This window comes from Arachis duranensis, chromosome 3 (genome assembly GCF_000817695.3).
Source record: "Arachis duranensis cultivar V14167 chromosome 3, aradu.V14167.gnm2.J7QH, whole genome shotgun sequence".
Lineage (NCBI taxonomy): Eukaryota > Viridiplantae > Streptophyta > Magnoliopsida > Fabales > Fabaceae > Arachis > Arachis duranensis.
The window spans coordinates 19,746,503-19,755,339 of record NC_029774.3 but is presented as its reverse complement, the minus strand read 5'-3'; the positions used below and the strand labels follow the sequence as shown (position 1 = coordinate 19,755,339).

Below are 8,837 nucleotides of genomic sequence, written 5' to 3'. Positions count from 1 at the left end.
ATTGGCTAAATCGACCCTTACAATCGATTGGCAGCAGGTTACCTGTCTGACGTGTCAGGTGGAATATGATGTGTCAATACCAAGTGACATGTGTCAATTTGAAATAGTTATAGGGACTAAAATTATCCTCCTACTCCTTCTCCTCTGATCCATTATCATTACTATCTACTTCCACAACCTTAAAATTCTTCCCGCATTAATCTTAATAAAATCATAAAGCCAGTGGTGGAGCTTCACTCAGACAAGGGGGGGCCATGGCCCCCCAAACTTTTTATAAAAAAATTAGTAATACTTCATCAAAAATGAAAAATAGTTCAATTGTTTTAAATGCTTTACTATAATTTGAAGTATCCAAATTCAATTCCCATCTCATACATTTATTGTATAATAATTTTTAGTGAGTGGGTCTTTGTTAACTTCACAATACATTAAAATTAAAAGATAAAATCAAATCAAATCAAAAATATTATTTTACAAAAAAAATAAGAATAACAAAAATCATCTAATAATCAAATCAAATAAAAAAAGATCATCTAATAAAATAAAAGATATCTAATATGATAACTATAAAAACATAAAAGATAACCTTTGCTTCTCAATCTCAAAACACGCTACTACTACTTTGCTTCTCAAAATAGTGAAACACACTGTAGCTAATATTCAAGAAGGGGAACATATAACTTCTACAATATCAACACCTGTAGATAGTTCTTCTACTATAATGAATCACGAAAAAAGTGAGATACAACCTTCAAAAGTTCAAAGAGTTGCATCTGATGAGTTTGACCTTAATTCTTTAGAACGAGACCCTGGAAAACGGCTTCAAATTTGGCAATATCACCCAAACCAAAAAACGGCTTCAAATTTGGCAATATTACCTAAACTAGAGAGATGAGATTAGACGAGCTAATCTTAAATGGGATCCATATCAAATTCATCTTGACAATTATCCTCTATCTTATACGAAGCATCCAAGACGATTTCAATATGCTTGGTTTGGTATTTTTCCTTCATGGTTAGAGTATTCACCTTCTGAAGATGCTGCATATTGTTTATTTTGTTATTTGGTTAGCAAAAAACCCAGTGGACGTAATGGATCAGATATTTTTATTAGTAAAGGGTTTAGAAATTCGAAAAAAGTTAATGATGGAAAGAATTGTGTTTGTCTTAAACATATTGGAGATCCTTGCTCACCACACAATAATGCAGTTGGAGCATGTCTAGATTTATTGAATCAGGCAAGTCACATCCAAAATGTAATTGAGGATCATACTTTTGAGGAAATTCAAAAGAATCGATTGCGTCTAAAATCCTCCATTGATGCAACTCGTTGGCTTATATTTCAAGCTTGTGCTTTCAGAGGCCATGATGAGACTCCAGAATCAAAAAATCGAGGTAATTTTCTTGAAATGATAAAACTCATAGCATCTTACAATGATGAAGTTGCAAGAACTGTGTTAGAAAATGCTCCATATAATGCTAAATATACTTCACATCAAATTCAAAAAGAAATCTTGCATATACTCTCAAACAAGGTGAGAAAGCATATTTGTGAAGAAATTGGAGATTCCAAGTTTTGCATTGTAGTAGATGAAACTCGTGATGAATCCAAAAGAGAACAAATGGCACTTGTTTTGAGATTTGTTGATATACATGGTTTTATTCAAGAGCGTTTTCTTGATCTTGTACATGTCAAAGATACTACATCATTAACTCTAAAACAAGAATTGTGCGGTATTCTTTCTCGACATGGTCTTGATGTCTCTAATATTCGTGGTCAAGGATATGATGGCGCCAGCAACATGAGAGGAGAATGGAATGGGTTACAAGCATTATTCTTAAAAGATTGTCCTTATGCTTACTATATCCACTGTTTTGCTCACCGATTACAACTTGCATTAGTTGCTGCATCAAGAGAAGTTATTCCTGTGCATCAATTTTTTTCAAAATTGACTTTCATCGTCAACATCATTTGTTCTTCTAGTAAGCGACATGATGAGTTACATGCTGCCAAGACAGATGAAATTGTCCATTTATTAGAGATTGATGAACTTGAAACTGGTAAAGGGGTAAATCAAATTGGTACTTTGAAACGAGCAGGTGATACTCGATGGAGTTCTCATTTCTCTTCTGTTTGCAGTTTGATAAATATGTATGGTGCAACGTTGACTGTTTTACAAAAGATTATTGTTGATGGATCAACTTATTCTCAGCGTGGTGATGCAAATAGTGCTTACAATACCCTAACCTCATTTGAGTTTGTATTGATCTTGCATTTGATGAAAGATATGATGGGAATAACTGATATTCTTTGTCAAGCTTTACAAAAGCAGTCTCAAGACATAGTTAATGCTGTGCAACTAGTTCATTCTACAAAAACACTTATCCAAGAGATGACAGATGGGAGGAATTATTAAAAAATGTGAAATCATTTTGTGAGCAACATGATATTCTAATTCCTGATTTAACTGCTTCTTATGTTGCAAGGCAAGGACGCTCACGTCACCAAAAAGATCATATTACAGTTGAGCATTATTTTAGAGTGGAGATATTTTTAGTCACAATTGATAAGCAATTACAAGAGTTAAATAGCAGATTTAATGATCAAGCAATGGATCTACTAAGTCTGAGCTCTACTCTCATGCCTAAGGATGCTTACAAAAATTTTGACATTGCTAAGATTTCTACTCTTGTTGATAGCTACTATCCCGAAGACTTTATTGAACAAGTGAAGATTAATTTGCCTTTTCAGCTTCAACATTTTATTCTTGATGTTCGTCAGCATCCAGAAATGAAGAATTTGTCAACTATTCATGAACTGTGTAGATGTTTAGCAGAAACAAAAAAGTCAAAAGTGTATTACTTGATTGATAGATTGATTCGTCTGATATTAACTCTTCCAGTTTCTACAGCTACTACAGAGCGATCATTTTCAGCAATGAAAATAATAAAGACAAGGTTAAGAAACAAGATGGAGGACGACTTTCTTGCGGATAGTTTGGTTATTTACATTGAGAAAGAAATTGCTGAAAAGTTTAGTTCTGACTCAATTATTGAAGATTTTAAGTCATTAAAAACTCGAAGAGTACCATTATAAACTATTTTATATTTTTTATCTATAGAATTATTTATTTATTATCTTTTTAGTAACAAACTTAAAGAATAATTATATTTATAAATTTTATTTTGATATAAATATTATTATTAAATTTTTATGTTAAATTTCCGGCCCCCCAAAATTTTGGTTCAAGCTCCGCCACTGCATAAAGCTAATAATCCATATATCATTAACAAAATTTGGAATAACCGAAAAACCTTAGCAACGAACTTGAATGCCTCACCAGATGCTACATGGAAACTCTTGTAACACTTGCGGAGGACGAGGCATGGGCAAATGACTCTGGACGTAGTACCAATTAAAAAAGGAGAGTTGTTAGTGGTAGCGGCGCAAAAGACGATAAGGATGGCGAAGATCTTGGTGACGTTGAGAAGATTTGTAGTGAACTATTAAGGGAGGTTGGACGAGGACAAGAAGGAAAAGAAGAGGAGGAAGAGGGAACCATAGTGGTGGCGACTGTTGGTAGTAAAACAAAGGGAGAAGATGGTGGTTCTGGAGATGGCACGATGAAGGAAGAAAAAGAGAAGAAGAAGAGGAAGAGAAAAGGAAGAGGAAGAAGAAAAGAGATGGTTCGACGATGGTGGTGGCGCGGTAATGGTTGTGAAGGTGAAGCTCGATGATGATGGTGACTGGTGAAGAGAAAGGAGAAAAAGATGAGGAAGAAAATGGGAAGAAGAGGAGAAGAGAAGAGGAGGGTTTAAAATGCTATGACTCTGGCTTCTGCTAGGCTTGATGAGGGCAATGGTGATAATGGGGCAGGCATGGATATTGAATCCGGGAACCAGGGACTCAGTGGTGGTACGACTCAGGAAAGAGAAGAGCAAATGGTCGAAAATAAAAAGGCATGAGAGCTGGCAGTAGAATTCAGAACAGTTCAGTGCGATAAAGATGACAACATAATGGCAATTCTACAAGCACAGAATGAGGCGCTTGCCCAAAAGAGAAGATTGACTAAGCAGAAAGAAAAGGCCCGTCGATGCAGACCGAGAAAACTCAAAAAGGTGTGTAACAAAAGTTTAAAATGTTCTTTAGCTCTTGGAATGTTAGGGAGTTTGGGGAGTTGATAAGCTGAGTATGGTTAAAGATCTAAAAAATAAATAGAAGCTGAATATGTTAGGTTTGATTGAGACTAAAATGCAAGTTGTGACTAAGTTTGATGTAATATGTTATTGGGGGAGCGATGCTGTGGGGTGGGAGTATGTAGGTTCGGATGGCACGTCTGGAGGGCTGTTGTTAATGTGGGATGTCATGCTATTTAGAATGAATAACTGTTACAAAGTGGAGAGATGGTTATGTGTTGAAGGAGTCTATTTGAAAAATAATTTTCCTTGTGCTTTCTGTTTGGTATATGGGGCTCATACTAGAATGGAAAAACTTGTTGTGTGGGAGGAACTAAGCTTTATAGCTGGTCTATGTCAAGTTCCAATATGCTACATGGGTGATTTTAATGAGGTTACTCAGGTGGAAGAGAGGAAAGGTCCGGACAGGTTAACAGGGTCTGCAGAAGATTTTAAGTGTTGGATACAAGACATGCAGTTAGTGGATCTACCATTATATGATCATAAATCTACATGGTTTAGAGGCCACTCTTGCAGTCGCATTGATAGAGTTTTACTGAGTATAAAATTGACGGAGGAGTTTCCGGAGATTCGGTTAAAAGGGGGTCGAGAGGCCTGTCAGATCACTGTCCAATCATAGTGGAGGATACTATATTCAGAGGTGGTTCTCGACCCTTTCATAGCTTAGATTCCTAGTTTACACATGACGGTTTCCTAAGATTGGTCAGAGAAGAATGGAGGAATCTTGGTGAGGTATAGTTCACCGAAAAGCTGAAGGCTTTAAAATTGCCTTTGGGAAGATGGCATAAGGAGAAATTTGGTGACATGGACAAGAAAATTCAGCGCTTTGAGGAGAAAATTAGGAAGATAGACAAGTTGGTAGGAAGTGGGGTCTATAATGGTACTATGGAGGCTAGAAGGAAGGCTCTAGTAAGTTGTTGTAAGCAGTGATATGTCAGAAAAGAAATACACTGAAAGCAGATGTCGCGCTCCAAGCATGCAAAGGATATGGATAAGAACACCAGGTACTTCCATAACTTGGCATCGGCGAGAAGAAGAAACAATAGACTTGATGTACTGGTAATCAACGGAAGGTTGATAAGAAATCAAGCTCGGATCAAGATTGCTATCAGAAATTTTTATAAAGATCTGTATCACCAGGAGAGATCACCGGTTGTGGGTTTCAGGGACGGACTGGTAAATCAGATTAATGAAGAAGACTCGATAGTTCTGGAGAGAATGCCGACAATGGAGGAGATTAGAGAAGCTGTTCGGGATTGTGAATCATCCAAAGCTCCAAGGAGTGATGGGTATAACATGATGAATTTCATCAAGAAGTGCTGGGATGAGATTGGGAGAGAGTTCATGGCAGTTGTTCTAGATTTCTTTCGATAGTCAAGATTGCCTTCTGAATCCAATATTACTTGGGTGGCCTTTGCACCTAAGTTCACCGGAGCAAAAGAGATCAAGGACCTTCGGCCGATCAGCATGGTAGGTTGTATTTATAAAGTAATCTCCAAGTTGATGGTTAGGAGGATCAGATCAGTCATTCCAGGTCTGGTAAGGGAGACTCAGAGTGCATTTGTGAAGGATCAAAAAATACATGATGAGGCTCTTATTGCATGTGAAACAGTGCACTGGTTAAAGACAAGGAAGAAGAAAGCGGCAATCATTAAACTAGATTTCCAGAAAGCTTATGACCGGGTAAAATAGAGTTTTGTAGATATTGTGCTACAGAAGATGGGCTTTGGCTGGAGATGGAAGGAATGAGTGAAGGAGTGTGTTGGTACAGCGTTTATGTCGATCCTGATTAATTGCTCACCATCTAAACCGTTTAAGATGGAGAGGGGGCTTGAGACAAGGTGATCTACTATCTCCATTTCTGTTTGTTCTGGTTGTTGATGTTCTGCATAGGATGATAGGGGAGGCAGTTAGGAACAAACGTATTCTGCCACTGTTGATTGGAAAGGTCAATATTGAGTTATCACATCTACAGTTTGCAGAGGATACTATATTATTCTATCCACCAAAGGAGGAGACCATCAGGAACTATACCAGGTTGCTAGGATGTTTTGAGATGATGTCAAGGTTAACCATTAACTTTGATAAATCAAGTTTAATCCCAATAAATTGCAAACAGCAGTGGTCTTACAATATGTACAACTTATTGGGATGCAAGGAGGCCAGCCTTCCAGTCAAATATATTGGCATTTCTTTAGAAGCAAATCCAAGACTGGTTAGGACTTAGAAACCAGTAATTGACAAGGTTGAGGAGAAGCTCAGCTTGTGGAAGGCAAAAGTACTCAATAAAGCGGGTAAGCTTGTCCTTAATAAATCTTATTAAATAGCCTGCCGGTGTACTACTTGAGTCTGTATAAAATGTCGAAGGCAGTGGCAGAAAAGTTGATATCGTTGCAGAGGAGATTCCTGTGGAGTAAGGAGGAAGGTAGAAAAGGTTTGGCACTTGTTAAGTGGGAGTTGGTTGAGGCACCTAAGAAGATGGGTGGGCTGGAGGTGGGTGATGCAGTGATTAGAAACACTGCACTTCTTTTCAAGTGGTGGTGGCGGTTTTCAAAAGAGGAGTGTCCTTTATAGAAGAAGATCGTGTGCTCTTGCTATGACTTGAACCCCAATGTGATGATATTGGCTCAGACATTACCTACTAGAGGGAGCCGATGGAGGGATATTTGCCAATTGCAGATCAGGGATAGTAATGTGAGAAATAAGATGATTGCAGGGTTATCTATGGAGGTGGGTGATGGAAGGAGGACTCGATTCTGGGAAGATGTCTGGCTACAAAGTGGTTCGCTAAAGATGAGTTTTCCGAGGCTTTTCTCTGTTTCAAACAAAAAAGGATATGTTATAGGAAATTGTGAATTTTGGGATGGATTAGAGTGGATTTGGAACTTCCAGTGGCGGCGAGAGTTATACCAATGGGAGTTGGAATTAGTAGATCAGTTACATGAAACTTTAAGGCCTATTAAGCTAGCACATGATAAGCATGATAGAGTTGTTTGGAAGTTCGACAAGGAAGGTATATTTTCAACTAACTCTTTTGTGCAAGTGATGCAGTCAGAATCTCTCCCAGAGGAAATAACCAGCTACAGCTTCACCAAAATCATTTGGAAAGGCTTGATTCCGCCACGAGTGGAGTTGTTTATTTGGTTTACTTTGATAGAAAGAGTGAATACTAGAGAAAGATTGCATAGAATGGGAATTATTAGTCATGGTGATAACATATGCGTGTTGTGTAACAAAGATGTTGAATATATTCACCACTTATTTCTGGACTGTGAGTTTACTTGGCAGGTATGGTGTCAATGGCTATCTGACTTTGGGAGATTGTGGTCTATTCCGGGTTCACTAAAAGAACACTTCAAGAGTTGGACAGGTGTTGCTAACAGAAAGGGAGAGCGCAACAAGTGGCTCATATGTTTTTTCTCGATTATTTGGAACGTTTGGCTAGAGAGAAACGAGCATATCTTCAATAACAAGGAAGGCAATACAGAAGAGGTGTTCCAGAAATTCTTAGTTAGTTATACAAAGTGGTGTAGTTTGGACCCCTTTTGTTGTTGATGGCAATGTCGGAGATGACACTAGGGATAGTATTCTGTTTATTGTATTTACATGTTCTTTATGTTTGTTAGTGTTCCGCTCCACTATTGTGTTGAGCTCTTTTGTTCAAAAAACATAGAAGATGAGGGTTTTTTTATTTTTTTTCTTTTTATTTTTGATTTTTTTTGTAAGAACGGAGTTTTTAGTCCTTGTAATTATTTAGAGTTGACACATGGCACACACTTAACATGTCAGACGGACAACCTGTAACCAACCGATTGTAGGGGTCGATTTGTCCAATTTTACTAATGGGTGGGGGCTAGGTTGAAGTTTAAAGATGATTAGAGTGCAATATATCTCACGGTAAAAAAGTTAGAGGCTAAAAAGAATATTTATCTCTTACATTTTTATCTTAAGTTTGTGGAATCAACTCTCACTTTCTGTATTTATTCAATTATTTTTAATTTTAAACATTAATCTCTTAAACTTGGACTTCAATAAACTTTCACAAATTAAAAGTTTTATTAGCTTATTTATACAAATTAAAATCTCATTCTTATTATCATTATTATTCTCATTATTAACAAGATTTTACAATTTTAATGTTAGAAATAATGGTAGTAACATTAATTTTTTTATCTATATAATTATTTATTTTATAATTTTAATTTTAAATTTATTAATGTATAATATAATATCTGTCTATATAGTTATTTATTGTCATATTAGTAATAAATTTTAAAATAATTATATTTATTTATTTTATTTTAATATAAATATTATTATAATTTTTATATTAAAATTTTTTGTCTCTCAAAGCCACTTATTACTACATTGTTACTGTATAGTTGATGATCCGTTAAATTTGTCTAAAAGAAGCCACTTTTTATACTTACAACTTAATGTTAAATTTTACATGGTCATATTTGTTAATATTATATCTTTCATGGCCAGAGTGTTAGTACTTGTTTAAACTTTAAATAGTTGCGCTTATCAACCTTTTTGGTCTTATATTTAATCACATTCCCACCTGGGATAGATAATTAAACGTGAACCTCGCAATGTAAGTTTCCAAGAAAAATGATAAAATAAATATAATAATTGTG

The 8,837-nt window shown here is 36.1% G+C and overlaps 1 pseudogene; it reads left to right on the top strand.

Moving 5' to 3' along the window:
* Positions 1-721: 721 nt before the first annotated feature.
* LOC107477963 (uncharacterized) lies at positions 722-3,097 on the top strand (annotated as a pseudogene).
* Positions 3,098-8,837: the final 5,740 nt, after the last annotated feature.